Source organism: Apium graveolens, unplaced genomic scaffold (genome assembly GCF_009905375.1).
Source record: "Apium graveolens cultivar Ventura unplaced genomic scaffold, ASM990537v1 ctg5069, whole genome shotgun sequence".
Lineage (NCBI taxonomy): Eukaryota > Viridiplantae > Streptophyta > Magnoliopsida > Apiales > Apiaceae > Apium > Apium graveolens.
The window spans coordinates 63719-84287 of NW_027418803.1; the positions used below are offsets into that span (position 1 = coordinate 63719).

At 34.2% G+C, this 20569-nt stretch overlaps 1 pseudogene; it reads left to right on the plus strand.

Moving 5' to 3' along the window:
- The first annotated feature begins 1751 nt into the window (after positions 1–1751).
- Positions 1752–20569, plus strand: part of LOC141702422 (uncharacterized) — an 83916-nt pseudogene continuing 65098 nt past the window's right edge.

The window sequence follows — 20569 nt, forward strand, 5'->3', positions numbered from 1 at the left end:
AAGTGAATAATACAATTTTTGTTATAAAATAATATGACATGTGTACATAATTTATTGATAATTAGACCATCTCTAATCCAATTTTAAAATTATACTTTTACTAAAATGATCTATATAAGAATTTGTCTGCGTAAAATTTAATCTAAATATATTTGAGTTGAGTTTAACAACAATGTAAATTTTATATTATTTAGGCGTTAAAGTGTGATGAATTAGAAAATATCTTTGTTTTGAGTTCTCATTTAATAATAAAAAACACAATTAAATGTTTACTATGAAATAAATATTTTATAATTGAACCAAATTAAAAATATATATCATTGGAAAGTATATTTAATATACTTTCAATAAATAATTTTTGGTTTTTGTAAATAATATAAGAGTAGTGGTTAATGATTGGTAAAAAAAATAGTTAATTTTATCATTAAAAAGAAATATGATAATTAAAAGGGATAAAAAAAGGACGAAGGAAGTATACTTCAAAAAAGTACGGGAAAAGCAGATAAATCAAAACACATAAAAGAAGTACTCCCTCCGTCCCTTTTTAGTTGTCACATTTTTATTTTTATCAGTAAATTTTGATTTACAAAAAAATATTACAAATAGTATTTCAAATTATTTAATCAAAATATATTAAATACATGCATAATCAAAACGTCATATAAAAACAAAAATGTACAGTTGAAATTAAAGAATTTTATCTACCCAAGATAGTTCAATCTTTTTTACATACTTTATCTTTTTTGTAAGTATATGTTTTTACTTTCTATAAATAATTTTTTCTATAATTTTATTCCGATTACAAACATAGTTTACTAAGTTTTGTGACCTTACTTTTATATGTTCACTTTTTATTTTATAATAATTATTATTATTTGAATTAAATATAAATATTTTTTAATTCAAGAATAGTATTTCCATATTTTTTTTCAAGTAATGGTATTACATTAAATTACATGTTAACAATTATTTTGTCAAAAATATTAGTTAATAAGACAATTTTGATTAACAAATCAATGCAATTTGATTAGTTTTGGTTGACACGAGATTACAAGATTTGTTACAAAACTATTTAATACTTGCAAGATTACAAGACATGCTTGATTGTTATTTAATGCTTGCAGGGTTAGAGATGGGGGACATAGTAGTTATTGTTTATTATTGCATGGAGCAAATTTTTACTGCATTTAGCACCACCCGCAATAAATCGTCCAAAAAATGACAGTTAACGGAAATGGCCCTTATCACTAACTAGTAAATGTGCCCGGTGCATTGTGTGCTGCATTTGAAATATTTTTATCTTCGAAATATATCAAATAAAATAATTGATATGAATGGAAGTAATTGTAAATTATTTTGTAAAGGATCAATTTTTAAAATTCCATTTGAAAGAATCAAATTTTGTCATCTCACTTTACATTTAACATGCCTTATATGCCATAATCTAACCTATTAAATGTGCCAGGTACGATATTGTATTTCATAATTCATATTTTCGAAGTGTTTCAAAAAGAAGAATAGAGATGAGTGGAAGTAACATTGTCTGAATTTTTTTGTAATATATTTCCTAAAAACGGTGAAATTTGTCAACTTTGTTATTTAATTATACCTTTAACACCTTTTATGGTATCCATTAATTTCTCAACTTGTAACCACCAGCACTTAATGTGTCTTTTACATAAATCATTTATGTCTTTGTTAAATCATTTAACATTTACATAAACAACATTATATTATCTCTTCAGTAAGAGATGAATGCCTATATTACAGATGGAGGATCTTCGATGGATGGAAGCACTACAGATTTAAGTGATACTGATTCAGGTTAGTAAACAAAACCGTGTTAATGACACAATCAAACTTAAAATGAACAATCCTTAATATGCCTTACATTTACCACTTTTCATAACAATACTTCATTTTTATTAAATGTATAGATAGCACTTCTGTTGTTAAGGTTGTAGAACTTTCATCTGCAAGCGATTTCATTTCTGACGGTGAACCACAAATTCTGGATGAAAAGCCATTAACTTTCAGTGTTGTTCTGAAACGATCTCATTTTGACATGCCACTGAGTTGTAAGTGAATAAATGGATGTTCTCTTTCTTACTATATAATGTAATGTGCTAAGTGTACTTTATAAAGAAATCTATATTTGAACAGTACATTGGAAGGGAACTTGTTGTTGTATATCGTAATTGGAGTAGAAGATCAGACATGACTCTTATTTGTCGTGGAACACAGTGGTCAGTCCAAGCTTTGAGAGCGGGGATAGGTTGACGTTTCGGCATAGGTTGGGATGAGTTTGTTGCGGGAAATCATCTAACTGTGAACCAGTAACTGATCTTTGTTTATGTAGGTCATTTGACTTTCGTTATCAGCGTCTTTGATAAATGATGATGTAATATTACATTGTTTAAGGATTCTAAAATCTAGCATTTGTGGGATGATATTATTTGTTAGATTGATATTTAATATGAAGATTATTATGAGTACACAAACTATTGGTTAGGCACAATGTACACAAACGTTTATAAGATAAATAAATATCACTTGTTAATAAGTATGTTATCAAACCTAGCTAATTAATAAGAAATATCACTTCTTAAGCACATATCATTTGTTGTACGCTACATATTACATATTCCTTCATGATCCAAGGTACATAATTAATAAGCAATAGGCATAACCTTAGGTACTACATTTGTTTCACTTAATTTCAAAATCTAGCTGGTGACGGAGAGAGATTCCATTTGAGTGGATGATGTAGATGTCTGATTTTTCAAATTTTGGTAGGGTTAGTATTCATAGAACATATGTAATAACCCCCAAAATTTTGAACTTTTTGTAACCCTTGTGAATAGTGTTTTAGCTGAATGAGAAAACTTTTCATGCCACACTATGTAGGGGTTCTGTTATGGATATTCTGAGATTTTATCAGTACTTTATATGGGATATAAGTGTATGTAAAGATCGTCAGAATCCAAATCCGAACACTTTGATTTTCCCGGAAATCCACTAGATACGGAAAGAATTGAGAAAAAGGTAACAGGATAAAAAGGATTTAAATTAAAGGATTATAATAGAGGATCATAAAAAGGAATATAACGTATTGAGAAAGGTTAAGGGAACCTAAGTAATAAGATCCCGGGTATGATCCTTCAAACGATAAACGAAAACGAAAGTTAAGCGAACCGTATAACAGATCAGCGGTCATTAGGCAAACAATTAGGAAGTTAATCAAAAGGGATTAGAGAGAGTGATGTCACCCAACCAATGAGAGGAGGACAAAGAGGGAAGGATGACATCACAACATGACATAGGCATGACATGGGAAGGAAGGAGATGTGGTGGCTTTTTAACCACACAAAATCAAGGGCAACTAGGTAATTTACTAAAACAAACACAAAAATCAAACCAACCAAGCCAAGCAAATCATTTTTCATCAAAATCAAAAAGAAACCAAGGCATTGTTCTTCATGCTCTCGGCTTTTACTATTGCAAAAGGGCAAGAAATTCAAAACTCAAGATCCAAGCCTCCTAAATTGGTGAGTTAATTCCCTAATCATCCTTATGCATAGTTAGGGCTATATCATGAGTTTAAGCCATCAATTCCTTCTCAATCTTCTTGTTAGGTCCCAATGTGTTTGTAGAAGGGGGGTTGAATACAAACAATACCAAATAATCGAATTAAATGCGGAATAAAAAATATGAAACAAAATTCAAGTTAAATAAAAATATTATTAAACTTGAAAGGTGTTACAACAACTGTATCGATTACAAGGAATTAATCTCAAATTAATTATCACAAATTTAGAATAAATTCGACATGAACTTTTTCTATTTTTGCAATAATTAGAATCAAATGCTAAACGCAATTTGAGATTAAGTTCTAGGGATTTTGATCCGCTAGATTGTTACACAAGAACAAGATAAAGATTTCTAGTTGATTGGATTTAACTTTACAATCTAGAAATTGATCTTGAAGTTACAGAGAAAATGAAATATTGCTCTGCTTCTTTTTCTTTTGTTCTTTGGGTGTTGACTTCTGTTTGATGTGTATTGGATTGATAATTTAACTGCTGCTTGTCTGCTTCCTTTTAATCAACAGAATAGAATTGAACTGGCAAGACAATCCTGAGCTCAGCAAGACAATCGGTAGGACAATGGATTGAACTAGCAAGACAATCTGAATGAACTAGCATGACAATCAGAATGAACTAGCAAGACAATCCTTCTCCTAGTGTAACTTTCGGTGAGACTATTGAAAATGGCCTAGCATGACAATCGGTATGACAATCCTGATTGTCATGCTAGTTCATTTTCAATTGTCTTGCTGATTTAATGCAGATTTTAATCCAATTTAAATTCTGAAAATTCCTAAAATTAATTCAGAATTAATTAATCAATTAATTCAATTAATAAATAAATTATTCTTCGCAGATATAATTTATTTTCTTAATTAAATTAGATGACTTAATTAATTAATAGAGAATTAATTCTAGTCTTGAGCAGCAACCATTCTTCTGCAAATCTTCTGAAAATCACTGAAAATTATGAATCAATTCCACCACTTCAACGTTGACACTCGATGTACTGTCTGGTTCATGAGTGACTAACTTCCGTGACGTTTCTTCATGTCTTGACTTTGATATTCTGATTTTCTTCAGATTAAATCCTTGTAATTAATGATACTCTGACGAGATCTCTGTCACTTGATTAAATCCACGATCTTGATTTATATCACTGAGGCATGATCAACTTCTTGAACTTCTTCCAGTGAATTAACTCCTCAAGTCTGTAGATGAACCTTGTTTCTGAATCCTTTGACAGATATTACTTTGCGAGATCTCTCTGACGGTAGATCCACTATTTACTTATTATATTCTTATTTGAGTTGAGTTGAATCCTCGAATATACAAATAGGCCTTATGACATATGACTTACAATCTCTCCCTATTTGTTTGTTAGACAATAACACACAAATACCTAGAGGATAACTCAACTAACAAATAAGAAAAAGATATAAACATAAATGCAAAGTAAATAGTAGAAAAGTTCTGGACTAGATTTAACATTTTCCAGATTCCCAGTAGATGTTCCTCTAGACTGAACATATCTTCAAGTAGTTCCATTTTCTTCTGTACAACCACATTTCCTGTTGAGAAGCCCATATCTCTCTTGCTTCTCCCCCTATGAGAATCAACTGATTAAAGAAGATCACCTTCATTTACCACCTCTCCCGTACAATAGGATCCGCAGATAAAAGCCAATGGTACTCCCCTTTTGAAAACAGCTTCTTCCCTTACTAGAAAATCACCTTGTGTTTACCACCTCTCCCGTACAATAGGATCCGTAGTTACAAACAACAATGGTGTGGTGTAGTGGTGTGGTGTAGTGTACATATGATCTTTTTCTTCCTTCCTGCTATTTCTCCCCCTTAGTTGAGGAATCCTCCAAACTATTACTTAAGCTTTTATCTCCCCCTTAAAGAAGGAATTTATGCCGTCGTCTGAAGGAGTTCTCATATTTCACTTGGTTCGAAAAGGAATAACAAGAAGTTTCTCTTTCTTCCTCACTGTGAGTGTGTGATTCTATTTAGTGTACCTCACATGTGTTTCACTCTTCTCTCCACTCGTGTTTACACTCATTCTCACAAGTGTATCACTTTTCTCTCATAGCTCCATAATCCAGCTGTACCTGCAAGGAAAATCACCTTAGCCATCCTTAAGGAGGTCACAGGTGGTGCAATGGGAGTTCGCAAATCCCTATCCTTGTTAAACTCGTCAGATAAATCTGAGTCATAATCTACAAGTTGCTAGTTTCCCTTTTAGGGTTGCAGATTTGAATTCTGGGAAGGTAAACAATGATCCAAAGAATTTAGCATAAAGATCAAAGTTCCCTTCTAATGTCTGTGAAGACATTTCCTTGTGACTTATCAGGTAATATCTGAATTATTGTTAACAAGTTGCCGATCTGCACCTATGTCAGATCCACTATCCACAGATGCATCCAGGGGATTTAAGCCTGGGAGGTAGACACTGACCACTGGCATATGGCTTTTGGATCAGTATCCTCTCCTAACACCTGTAAAGGCAATTGGTCCACTAACGAACCTTGAACAATCGAATCTGACCTTAAAATGGTCGAAACTCTTGTTTCCGTCAACTCATCCTTTGTGTGTGTAACCTCTCCTTGTGCATCAAGAATTGATTATGTTTGAAGTGGTGACACTACATCGGATACCTTGGCCGACAGGTAAAATTCAATAGACGCACCCTGTTGAGAGAATGAATCTAGTAACTGTTTTTGTGCCTTTTCAGCCATTACATCTTTTTGAGAAGATGTATGGGAGCTAGCAGTTGTCTCGGTTTAAATACTACTCATCTATGTATGAGACAGAGCTACTGGGTTGACTACAGAACCTTCCTTATGTGGTGCACGAGGCACTATCTCCCTCACGCTCATTCATACTACATTTAGTGGTAAGAGAGTGTTGGTTGGTTCTGTTTTTGTGTTTGTCTTTACAGTCTGGGATAGACGTTGTGGGTTTTCAACCTCATGACTGTCAATGAAAGAAAGTCATTGGAGACTGAACCTGTAACACAGAATATATGGTAATAAAGAGAAAATGATTTACAATAGTGATTTCAAAATATTTTACATGGAAAAAGAAATCACTAATGTAGAAAGAAGTTTGATTTTATTTTTCAATATGAATGAGTTTTTGATAAAACATTGATCACTTAGGGTAAAATCTAAGTAATTCTCATTCATGTCAAAAGCTTACAAATATCTGCAACATAATGTTAATAAGATATCATTGACCGATACTTGTCAAGTACTTTAGATACTACTTGTTATGTTGCATAACCAATATATCACTGCACATATAAAACAATATGATTGTGCATAGTGATAAGATAGTTATAAATATGACGACTCTACTTATTCATATAAAACTGTAACTGCAGTTAGAGTGCCATACCATGTCCTTGACGATTGCTTGAGTAGTATACTAGTTCATACCAACCTGAAGTGAGATTGTGAAGAAGAGATTGCATAGTCCAATAGATCTGCAGCTGCAAAGTCCATGAACTGTGGTGCACTGACTTCCTCTTTTAACTCACCAATCAGGAGTACACTTGTACACATCTTACTAGAGTACAATTCCAAGTGTAATGTGCAGCAGGTGCCTGATATGTCGTAATATTCTCAAGTCTCGTCACTGGTGCTATATGTTGGATACTGCTTCCTGATAATAACCTAGCACAATATACAAAATTACAATGATAACATTCCCAGCTTGCAAACAGCCATATCCCTCAGATAAACCTTTGCTGTTATCTCCAAAGGTAACCAGGGGGCCAGCTTTCTCAATCCACATTTGATAGCAGGGCTCTATCTCCGGTCATATATCTTGATGATCCACTGTCAAGAATCCACACTACCGGTTACACCTGTTTAATGCCCTGCACTATAAATGGATTAGACCTTCTTCGGAACCCAAACTTGGTTGGGCCCGGCATACTTGTAGAACTGTCCTTTGTCAGGCAAAACAACCTTTTTAATTTTAGTTGTCTCAACTTTCTCAATGACTGAACATTTGACCTTGTAAACAGCCTTAACAAATTTCTGTTTAAGCTTAGGCACAAATGTCTCCTTTCTAGCCTTAGAAGGACTAGCAGTCTTAGACCTATCATGCTTCTTGTTATTCACAAGCTGACGAGGAGTAGTCTTATCATTAGACACATGCTTACCATTAAAATAAGCATACATCATATTAAAAGCACAAGACATACAATTAGCAACACCACATGCTTTATGAGAGTGATTAACAGCAGGTAATTTATGCATGGTAGACATGGCATTATTGTTATCCAACTCATGTGTGTCTGAGTTAGTCTCAGTTGCTTTCACAACTTTGACTGGAACTTTCGACTCACTTGACTTGGAAACAATCTTCTCATAAGCATGATCCTCATCACGTATTTCTTCTTGAATAACAGAAGAGGTCGCATCAAATGGTTCAGCAATTGATGCTTTATAGAGGGGTTCATCAACACCCTTAAGCACATGTGGTACTTCCCTCCCTTTAGCACAGACATGAGGGGGGGAGTTTATGCCTAATTCTCCAATAGCAGCATTGTAATCATAACCTATTCCAGATGTTTGATTAACAGCTTGCTTACTGTAGAACTCTTTAGCCTTCGAACAAGAATTGAAGTAGGCTCTAACCTTAGTCTCAAGACCGGTGATCTTGTCTTTGAGAATAGTTTCGAGTTTTCTATAACAGTCAACTCTATTCTCTAGAAAAGATACCTGTTCTTTTAATTTGTCTTGATTAATGTGCACAAGTCTTAATTCATTGACCTCTTTCTCAAGGTCTGTGATCTGTAAACTTAACAGTTCATTATCACGACGTGCACAATCTAAGTTACCTCTTAGATGATAAACCATTTCAGCATCAGAAAGTTTTACCTCTATTCTTGACGATGAAGCTTTTCCATCAATAGCCATAAGAGCAAGATTTCCTTCTTCTTCATCTTCACTATCAGTATCATCCCAGCTTCTTCCCTTTGCCAGATAAGCCCTTTCAGAGTTACTCTTCTGAATGGAATCATAAGAGTTCTTCCTTACTTGCTTTGGCTTCCTGCATTCTGTGGCAAAGTGTCCTAACTCATTGCAGTTATAGCATCTAATGGTGCTCCGATCAACCATCCCTGTTTTGTATCCACCACTGCTGGTGTTAGAGGATGAAGATCCACCTTTCTGGAATTTGTTGTAGTTGGACTTGTATTTGAACTTGGGATTTCTCTTGAATCTGACATGGGAGAATCTCTTGACAATTTGGGCCATTGATTCATCTTCCAATTGCTCCAGCTCTTCCAAGGAATAAAAATCATCACTTGATTGATTTGTAGTAGGAGGATCATATTCTGCTACTAACTCATTTTCCTCACCCTTGGAAAACTGTACCATTCTTTCTAACTGTTGAGATTGTTGTTGTTGTTGACCTTCAGCTACAAGTGCAGTAGATGTGCTGACCATTCTATCCTTCCCGTAGACTTCCTTCTGTTGAATCTGCTCCAACTCATAGGTTTTTAACACTCCATAGAGCCTGTCCAAAGAAATCTCACTCAGATCTCTAGCTTCTCTAATGGCAGTGATTCTATGTTCAAGATGAGCTGGCAGTGTTAAAAGGAACTTTTTGTTGACCTCCCTGATTGAATAATACTTTCCATTGATGTTCAGGTTGTTGATCAACGCATTGTACCTCTCAAACACTTCAGTAATTCCTTCTCCTGGATTTGATTTGAAATGTTCATATTCAGAGGTTAGGATTTCCAACTTGTTCTCCCTAACTTCCTCTGTGCCTTCATTAATTACCTCAATAGTTTCCCACATGTGTTTAGAATTTTTACAGTTCATCACATGTCTGTTCATCAAGGGATCAAGGGAATCAATTAATATTAATTGAAGGCTGGCATCCAAGGAGGATTCTTCCTTCTCAGCAGGAGTAAAATCTTCGGGCTCTTTTGGATAGGTTCTAGCTTTAGTAGTCACCACACCATCTATTATTACCTCCGGTTCAATAACCATCGGAGTTTTTATACCCTTCTTTAACAAGTTTGAATATTTGGGATTTGCAACTTGTAAAAATAATAGCATCTTCTTCTTCCACATGATATAATTCTCTTTATCAAATTATGGAATTTTAACGGTTCCAACTTTATGTGAAGTCATTATGAATTTTTGAATAAATAAAAATTCAAGGATTTGAAAAATCACAAAAGTCTAGGATCTTGATTTGTTCGTTAATCAGAAGGCTCTGATGCCAATTGTTAGGTCCCAATGTGTTTGTAGAAGGGGGGTTGAATACAAACAATACCAAATAATCGAATTAAATGCGGAATAAAAAATGTGAAACAAAATTCAAGTTAAATAAAAATATTATTAAACTTGAAAGGTGTTACAACAACTGTATCAATTACAAGGAATTAATCTCAAATTAATTATCACAAATTTAGAATAAATTCGACATGAACTTTTTCTATTTTTGCAATAATTAGAATCAAATGCTAAACGCAATTTGAGATTAAGTTCTAGGGATTTTGATCCGCTAGATTGTTACACAAGAACAAGATAAAGATTTCTAGTTGATTGAATTTAACTTTACAATCTAGAAATTGATCTTGAAGTTGCAGAGAAAATGAAATATTGCTCTGCTTCTTTTTCTTTTGTTCTTTGGGTGTTGACTTCTGTTTGATGTGTATTGGATTGATAATTTAACTGCTGCTTGTCTGCTTCATTTTAATCAACAGAATAGAATTGAACTGGCAAGACAATCCTGAGCTCAGCAAGACAATCGGTAGGACAATGGATTGAACTAGCAAGACAATCTGAATGAACTAGCATGACAATCAGAATGAACTAGCAAGACAATCCTTCTCCTAGTGTAACTTTCGGTGAGACTATTGAAAATGGCCTAGCATGACAATCGGTATGACAATCCTGATTGTCATGCTAGTTCATTTTCAATTGTCTTGCTGATTTAATGCAGATTTTAATCCAATTTAAATTCTGAAAATTCCTAAAATTAATTCAGAATTAATTAATCAATTAATTCAATTAATAAATAAATTATTCTTCGCAGATATAATTTATTTTCTTAATTAAATTAGATGACTTAATTAATTAATAGAGAATTAATTCTAGTCTTGAGCAGCAACCATTCTTCTGCAAATCTTCTGAAAATCACTGAAAATTATGAATCAATTCCACCACTTCAACGTTGACACTCGATGTACTGTCTGGTTCATGAGTGACTAACTTCCGTGACGTTTCTTCATGTCTTGACTTTGATATTCTGATTTTCTTCAGATTAAATCCTTGTAATTAATGATACTCTGACGAGATCTCTGTCACTTGATTAAATCCACGATCTTGATTTATATCACTGAGGCATGATCAACTTCTTGAACTTCTTCCAGTGAATTAACTCCTCAAGTCTGTAGATGAACCTTGTTTCTGAATCCTTTGACAGATATTACTTTGCGAGATCTCTCTGACGGTAGATCCACTATTTACTTATTATATTCTTATTTGAGTTGAGTTGAATCCTCGAATATACAAATAGGCCTTATGACATATGACTTACACTTCTTCATTTAATCAAAGAAGAAGACAATGAATAGTGTTTTCAAGTTTTTAACTTGAAATTTTTCTTGATTTCCTTGAAGATCCAAGCATTCCTAAGACTTCTCAAAGCTTCTTAAGGCTTCCTAGCTCCTCCCACCACTTCAAGGAAGGTATATCGTCTCCAAACCCTAGATTCCTATGTATTATAAGATGATTTTGATTAGTAGGGTGATATTGTAGCTTAATGTTGTGAGTTAGAGTTTGGGGATGAAATGGTATTGAAATGGAATGGTAAATCTTGTTGTTTTGGTTAAAAAAATGTAGTATAGTTAAATTCAAGTTTAGGCATAAGTATGAATGTTAAAATTGAATTGGTTGGGGCTGTTATGATGTGATAAGGATGGATGTTGGTTGTATGTTGGATTTGAGGTTGAATTGGGTTGGTTTTGAATGGTTTTAAATTGGGAAATCGCGTAAACATAGCCGTCGTAACGTCCGATTTTCTTTAGACTGTTTTTGTGCATAACATTAGGACCCGAGAACCCCCTGATAGATTATGACCATTGCCATTTCTAGATAGCTCATGTTACGAGCTTCGTTTTGATATGTAGTTCGTTCGATTCCGATGCACGGTTTAGGAGAAACGACTATTTCAAGTAACGGCGTTTCGCGAACGAAACTTTTTCCCTCGCCTTACTTTGAAACATAGGTTAAAGACCAAAAAGGGTTAATTAATGTATGAAACAATTATGGTAAGAGTGTTAGGCAGTTGGTAAGACACTCGTGAAAGAATCGCCTTAAAACTCGTAAAGGTTAAATTATTAAAAATGGTGGAGCCGAGGGTACCCGAGTGACTTAAGCGAATCAGTAAGCGCAAAACGAGCGTTAGAGTCTGAGTTGGTTAGAGTATAGATTTACAAGTGACTTTGGTTTAATTCCAACTTACTTGTTGTTTATAGGTTACCAGACTCGTCCCGAGCCATTCGTAACCCCCAGTCGCTCAGGCAAGTTTTCTACCCGTTATACTGTTGTTGTGATGTATATATGTATATGCATTATCTTGTGATAGATGCATGTTGGTTAATTAGCAAATTTTGCGATATATTGAAGCATGCTGATATGGTATATATATGCATGCCTGTTTCGTATTCTTTCCATATATATCTGTTGATTCAGTTGATAATACATATGCTAGAGGATAGCGGTAATTTGCATATACCCTTAGTATAGGGACCCAAAGGTGAAAACATTTTCTAAAACCGGGAGTCGAGGATCCCGAGTAGATTTTGTATATATGTATATATATATATATATATTTATATATATATATGGTCATAGTTTTCAAAACTATTAATCGAATAAGGGTTATTCGATAACTTTATATTAATTATTGAATATTATTTCGAATATTATTCGAAGGCTTATGACTCCTTTATATTATTTATTGAATATTACTTGGATATTCATTTGAGGATGTATGACTCCTTTATTTCATTTAATGAATATTATTTATAATATTCATTCGAGGTATTATGACTCCGCTTGTTATTTAATAATATTCTTTATTTTATTAAAGAATAATACTTCGATAATCAAACTTATTTTCGATTATTCAAATAAAGATATTACTTTCGTATAAGTATATCTTGATTAATTGCTATTCATTTCAAGTGTAAGCTTTCCAACTTCTACCTCAATTATTCTTATGGGAATATTATTTAAATAATAATATTCAGATATTTCTTTCATATCGGGACTGATTTATTTTAATAAATCAGTATTACTCCAAACACTCTTAAAAATGTTTTCGAGTCTTCAAAATAATTTTTAAAAGTTAGAGCGGATCCCAAAACTCATTTTTATATTTAAGATCTTCCTTTCAAAGGGGATTTAAATATTCGCTCAAAACCTGAGGGATCCGGCTCTGTGGTGTATTTTATATTCGCAACAAGGTTGCAGTTTTGGTAAATGAATTGATTACTTACCCAACGTTCGGGAAGTAAGTCCATCTATCGAGTCGGCATAAGCAACATGGGCTCAGTGGGCGTCCATGATAGTGTAAGTGGCTCAGTGGGAGTCCATCAAATGCATAAGTGGCTGAGTGGCAGTCCAGCATAAGGTCCTATTGCGACCAAGGGTGATGACCAGTGGGGAATTCGTCCATCTACTAGTAGAAAAGGTTACTTATGGGTATCTTTGCCTGATCAGCAAGATATCTGGTTTATGCCAAAATTCTTTTCCTTTCCAAATTTATTGGATATTGCAATTCTGTTCATACTTTACATGACAGAGGTTTTCAGGAAATTGTATAAAGAAGATGTATATGTGGATATATATATATATATATATATATATATATATATCAGAACTTAATGAAGTATATCATAACTTCATTTCCTTTAATAATATTTCAAAGATTTAATCTATTCAAATCTTGTCTTGTAGTCTCATCTATGTGATGAACTGTTGAAAGCTAATTATACTTTGAACAGTGGTAGTTCAAGTAGCTTTATAAATGATATAAGTGTAGTGAAGTATTTGGTAACTTCATCTTTTAAACTTATATGTAGTTAATAATTGTCTTATGAATGACAAAGATTTTCAGAAAAACGTTGAGACAAGGTTAGATATATGAGATCACCTTGCAACGATATTTTTTTTATACAGTTATACACTGGAACTTTGTGTGTATTATGCATGGAAGAGGACTTCCAATATTTTGAAAAGTATATATGTATATATACTGAATATTTTGCGACTTCATCGCATTAAGATATCAAACTTGGTTCATTTCTTTTGACCAAGACTTTCATGAGTACTATGAGAAGGCTCATATACTATTAATCATTATACATATTATTTTGGTGGGCTTGCTGCTCACCCTTGCTTTCTTCTTTCATCACACAACAACAGATAGAAAAGATGAACAGGACCAAGCTCCCGATTCGCAAGCGATTAGGAGGCGTCCCGCAGTTTTCTAGAAGCATTGATGCCGCCGTAGCTGAGGTAGGAACTACCAATAGACTAGGCTTTCAACTTTTGATGTACCAGATTTATGTATATTTATGAATTGTAATAATGGCAAAGAAATGTAAATTTATTCAGAAAACCTTTTAAGGTGTATTGGCAGATAATTGTGGAATAAAATGACTTGTGGTTATTTTTGGATGTTCATCTCTGAGACTATAACATGTGGTGTGTGTGTTTATTGTAGGGGTCACAGTACAGAGTAGTTGAGTAATTATTAAGATTGGGTGTTATTAAGGGAAATGGAACTCGTGACAACCCGGATCCCCGACCCCGGATTTGGGGGTGTTACAACATAGTTCGAATGAAGTAGCATAAATTTATTTGCTTTGTTATGCATTACCTCTCTAAAGGAATCTTCTGGTGGTCTTGGGGAACTTTCATCAGTTATAATAGCATTATTAGCATTCATTACATCCACTATTGTATAAACCCTTGATTTGAAAAGAACATTCTCCTTCTTAATCTCTAGTTTCATGAGGAAACTTTCTTTTTCAATAGATTTGAGCATAGGTGGGAACACATTGTCCTGCTTTGGTATAAACATATAATCATTTCTGTATCCTTTCTTCATATAATTCTTGACCATATGATGAGAGTATGTATTAGCATTGTTACCTTTTCCGTAAAATCCATTACAGTCTTCCCATAACATTTTTGTCCAACAACATTTTGCAGAATGTTAGGAGCAATTGATGATATCAAACAGAAACTATTAGAAGCATCAACGGATGATGATTACAAGCATCAACGGATGATGATTACAAGCATCAACGGATGATGATGACATCGACGGATGTTGGTATTCGATGGATGATGATGTCAACGGATGATGAAATCAGTATTTGTCACATCAGTTGATCTTTGAAGAGGAAAAGGAAACAGGAATTCAAGTCGGTGGAGGACTTTATCTCAGAAGCAATAGTATAGGTCTCCTTGTTGTTAATAGAATAGGATTCCTTATCCATTGATAGTTGTGCTCTATAAAAGTATAGTTTAGGTTCATGCTATATGCATTGTGACATTGTTCTATCTTTCGCATAACCTAGCAGCTCTCAAGGATATTTGTCCATCCTTTCGAGAGAGTACTTGTGTAATAAGTTTTTATAAGATTAATATAAAAACTTGTTGATTCTGTTGAAACTTTTTCTAATTGATTATATTAACTGTATTCACCCCCTCTACAGTTGATTAAGGGCCTAACAATTGGTATCAGATCTTGATGTTAACGTACAAACAGTTTAAGATCTGAAGATTGATCAACCATGTCAGACAAAGGAGAAGAAGAAACACAAAATCTGGATCCGAAGCCACAACCCCCAGGCACATCACAGATAAGCAGCAACATGAGTAGGTATGAAGCAATCAAGGTGCCCATCCTGAGAGTGCATGAATATCCAATATGGAAAGTCAGGATGGTCATGTATTTGGAAGCAACAAATCCTGAATACTTAAGCAGGATCTATGATGGTCCTCATAAACCAATAAAGGTAGCTGTTTCGGTTGCAGGAGAACCAGAGAAGATGATAGACAAAGACAGGAAGGACTACACTCCTGAAGATATCTCGTCAATCATGAAGGATGCTAAGGTTAGACATATCCTGCACAACAGTCTTGATAATGTTATGTCTAACAGAGTCATTGGATGTAAAATAACAAAAGAGATATGGAATGCTTTAGAAGTAAAGTGTCAAGGTACAACTGATATCAAGAAAATTAGGAGGATAGTGCTTACTCAAGAATATGAGCACTTTGACTCAAGGGACAATGAATCCCTAACTGAGATCTATGACAGATTTCAGAAATTGCTGAATGACTTATCCCTTATCAATAAAAAATATGATTTGGAAGACTCAAACTTGAAGTTCCTACTTGCTTTCCTGAAAAGTGGGACTTTAAAGTCACATCGATCAGGGATAACTATCAACTCGACATCACACCTCTAGATGAGATTTATGGAGTTCTGAAAACTCATGAACTAGAGATGGAGCAAAGGAGCAAGAGGAAAGGATCAAAACCTAGACCAGTTGCACTCAAAGTTGAAGAGGAGACAAAGGAGAAAGCTAGGAGGAAAAACTACTCCAAAGGGAAAGCTGTGATTGCTAAATCAGATACTGAATCATCAAATTCTGATGATGACTCAAATCCTGATAATAAATCAGATACTGATAGTGATCATAACAACAATAAAGATATGGATCAAATGGCTGCCCTACTAGTTAAAAGTTTCAAGAAGATGGTCTATAGAAACTTCAAGAAAGGGAGAAGATTTTCCCAAAAAGGATCCAGTTCCTCAAACTCTAATAAGAGGAACAACAGAAGAGATACTGATTGGAAGGAAGCTAGATCTGAAAAACCTGACAAGTCAAAAGAGAGATGTTACAACTGTGATGGATTTGGACACTTTGCAGTTGACTGCAGAAAACCCAGAGCTGAGAAGAAACAAGCTTTGATCTCAAAGAAGAGAAACTGGGATGATTCATTAGACTTAGATTATGAGATCAATTATGCTCTCATGGCAAATATTGATGCTGAGACCAACACTGCTGAATTAAAGGTACCTCACTCTACTCTTGCATTTGATACTGATAATATCTGTGAATTAAGATTATTTCTTATGACTCTGCATGTTAGTTTTAGGGATCAAACCTTAGAAAACGGATCAAGAGTGAAAACGTTGTGCTTAAGAAAAGGAATGATTACCTATAAACTGAGTTGCTTTGCATGCTAAAATTTCAAAAAGAAAGAGATAATGTTGTTTATGTTAATGGAAAATTGGTAGAAAAACATGCTTATCTAGAAAATGAGTTAGCTAAAGAAAGAAAAGTCATTAAACTTTGGACTAACTCATGAAAGACAACTCATGAAATATTAGAAAAGGATTGTTGGGGATCAGGATTAGGATATTCAGCTAGATCTAATTCTGATAAGAAAAGTGGAGAAGAAACTGAGAAAACCGAACCTATAAAAACTGATAGTAAGGTCATATTAAATGAGGTTCAAGTAAAGACCATTAAGTTTAATCCAAGTGCAAATAATGTTAAATCTATTCATGAGGAAGGTACCACCTCAGCACCTAGATCAAACTTAATTACTGAAAAGAGTGAACAAGTTCACACCAACACAGTAAATATTGGTTCAATGACTCAGAAATAGCTTAAGCAAAAGCTGAAGGATTTACACATGAAAGACAAGAGATAAAGGTCTAAGAAAAATAGGAATGGCAAGGTAGGTGTTAATAAGAATGGAAACTATGTAACGCCACCTACTGCACCTATAAAGACATGTTTAAACTAGGGTAGCACTAATCATCTTGCTAATTCTTGCAGGAAGAATAAAAAGATAAAAGTTGTTCCTTCTAAATCAGAGTTTAGGAATAGAACAGCTAGATATAAACCACAGAATCCTTGTTTTCATTGTGGAAATGTTTGGCATTCTATTTATATATGTAAAGAGTATCACAGTTTGTATTATGATTTTTATAAATTGAAACCCTCTTTAGTTAAAGCAAAATCTATTTTTGCATATATAAATACTGATAGTAAGAATGTTAACATAAACTCTGATATGAAGTCTTTTGCTGCATATGTTAATAAACTTAAAAGGCCAAATGATCCAAGCAAGTCTGAGTCCTTAAAAACACTAACTGATTCAAATTACTGATTGCAGGGTGACAGGAGGAATGCTCTAGTCTTGGACAGTGGATGCTCAGGACATATGACTGGTTATAAATCCCTGCTACCAGAATTTGAGGAGAAAGCTGGCTCAAGCGGTTTCTTATGAAGATGGAAACTTAGGAAAAATCTTGTGATATGGAAAAATCAAAATTGGAAATATCATCATTGAAAATGTAGCTCTGGTTGCAGGACTCAAGCATAATCTGATTAGTGTGAGTCAAATCCGTGACAGAGATTACCATGTCAATCTTTATAAGGAGCATTGTGAAATTGTTAATAAGTCTGACGGCAAGATCACATTGACTGGTGTGAGACATGGTAGTTTGTAAGAAGCCAGGGTCTCCACAAGAACTGATAACTCAGAAGTTTATCTACTAAGTAGAGCATCTTTGGAAGACAGCTGGAACTGGCATAAAAGACTTTCTCACCTCAACTTCAACAATATCAATGAACTTATGAGGAAAGATCTTGTAAGAGGATTGCCCAATGCAGTATTTACTCCCGATGGCTTATGTGATTCATGCCAGAAAGCCAAACAAAGGAAGACATCTTTCAAGAGTAAAACTGAATCCTCAATTCTTGAACCATATCATCTACTTTATGTTGATCTCTTTGGTCCAGTGAATGTTATGACTATTGCCAAGAAGAGGTATGCACTTGTGATTGTTGATGAATCTACAAGATACACATGGGTGTACTTTCTGCACACCAAGAATGAATCTCCATCCATTCTTCTTGATCATGTGAGGGAGCTTGAGATAGGATCAACATACAAAGTGAAGATCATTAGAAGTGAGAATGGAACTGAATTCAAGAATAGCTCTATGGAAGAGTTGTTAGGAATATGTTGTGTACTTGATGATAAGCTAAACAAAACACCTTAGTAGATTTAACTTAGTGAATTTGTAGCACCCGACGGATGATCAATTATAGTTCCGACAGATGACTCAATATAGTCCCGACGGATGACTAATTGATATCCACCGGGTGAGTAGTTTATGCAACAATAAGTACTGTAGCACATTTCTGCAAACAACTTTGTATAGATTCTGTAGTAGCTTATGAATCATGTAGACTGCTAGTAGATATGCAGAATAGGTTGATTAAATGTAAATGTTAGGAATATGTGTATTAGTTTGATGATAAGTTAAACAAAACACTTAAGTAGAAATCTAGTGTTTGTAGCCTCAACGGATAAGACCATTCTGGCTATCCGTTGATGGAGTAGCTTTACTTAGAAATAAGTTTAGTATTGTAGCACATTTCAGTTCTGTATTTAAGTTATAATTCATAGATGTTGTGGGAAATTATAAGTCATGTTGACTACTAGTGGATATGCAAATAGGAGGGCTAATTGTAAATATTTCATGCCTTGTAATTTTGTATAAATGAAGTAGTGCCAACTGATAAATTAAAGGCCTTCAACGGATGAGAAACAAAGCTTCAACGGATGTCTCTAAAACTTCAACGGATAACATCCATCAACGGATGAGTGCATCAACGGATAAAGCTTTAACTGCTAATGCATCAACGGATAAAGCCATCCATCAAAGGATGAAAGCTTCAACGGATGCTCAGTTCAATAGCAGTTGACAGTGACAATTCATAAGCTGACAGAGGCACATGGGTTGACAGAGACAATTGGAATGTGGTAGCCTCTTGGAGGAATCAAGAAAATGCAGCATTTCCATTCTGGTGCAAACAAGGAAGTATTCAAAGATTTGCAGATTATCCTAGATTGCATTGGATAGAGAAATGAAGAAGAAACATGTGAAGAACCTTTTCAATTGTATTTGTACTTTTGTCTTCACTTGTAAACTTGGTGATATATAAACCAAGTTGCAGCTAGTAATTAGAGTGTGAATTTTCTAGAGTTGTTTAGAAAAACATAGAGAGAAAATCATCTAGTTTGTACTAGGACGCAGCTGTGATCAAATCTTTGAATCACATATTTTCTGAAATACACATCTCTGGTGGAACAACAAATCCACCAGAAAAGTTTTTAAAGCCTTTGTGTTCTTTACATTTGTGTTTTGAATATATATATGTCTGCACCTGCTCAAAGCAATTCACACATAACTGTTCATCAAAACACTTAGCCTTTGAAACTGCTCAAAACTTGAAAAAGTTTTGAGATTTACATTCAACCCCCTTCTGTAAATCTCATTGTTAGTTCCTTGGGAATAACAATTGGTATCAGAGCAAGCTCTTAACTTACAAAGAGTTTAAAGATCTATTATACTAACATCATGAGTAAGAAGGATATTGGTGTAAAGATTCCAATCCTGGAAAGAGATAATTATCATCACTGGAAAGTGAAGATGCATCTACATCTTCTCTCTCAAGATGAAAGCTACATCAACTGCATTGAAAATGGTCCTCACATCCCTCAAAAGATAGCCACAGCTGCAACTACCACAGTTGCTGCTGGACAGTCTATTCCCAAGCCAAAAACAGAATGGACTGATAAAGATATTGAAGAGGTTCACAAGGACAAGAAAGCCATGAACATTCTGTTTAATGGCCAAGATCAAGATATGTTTGATAATGTCATTAACAGCCAAACTGCTAAGGAAATTTGGGATACTGTGCAACTTATCTGTGAAGGTACTGAACAAGTCAGAGAAAACAAAATGTAGCTTCTCATTCAACAGTATGAATACTTTCATTTTGAAGAAGGAGAATCACTAAATGATACCTTCAATAGATTTCAGAAACTGTTG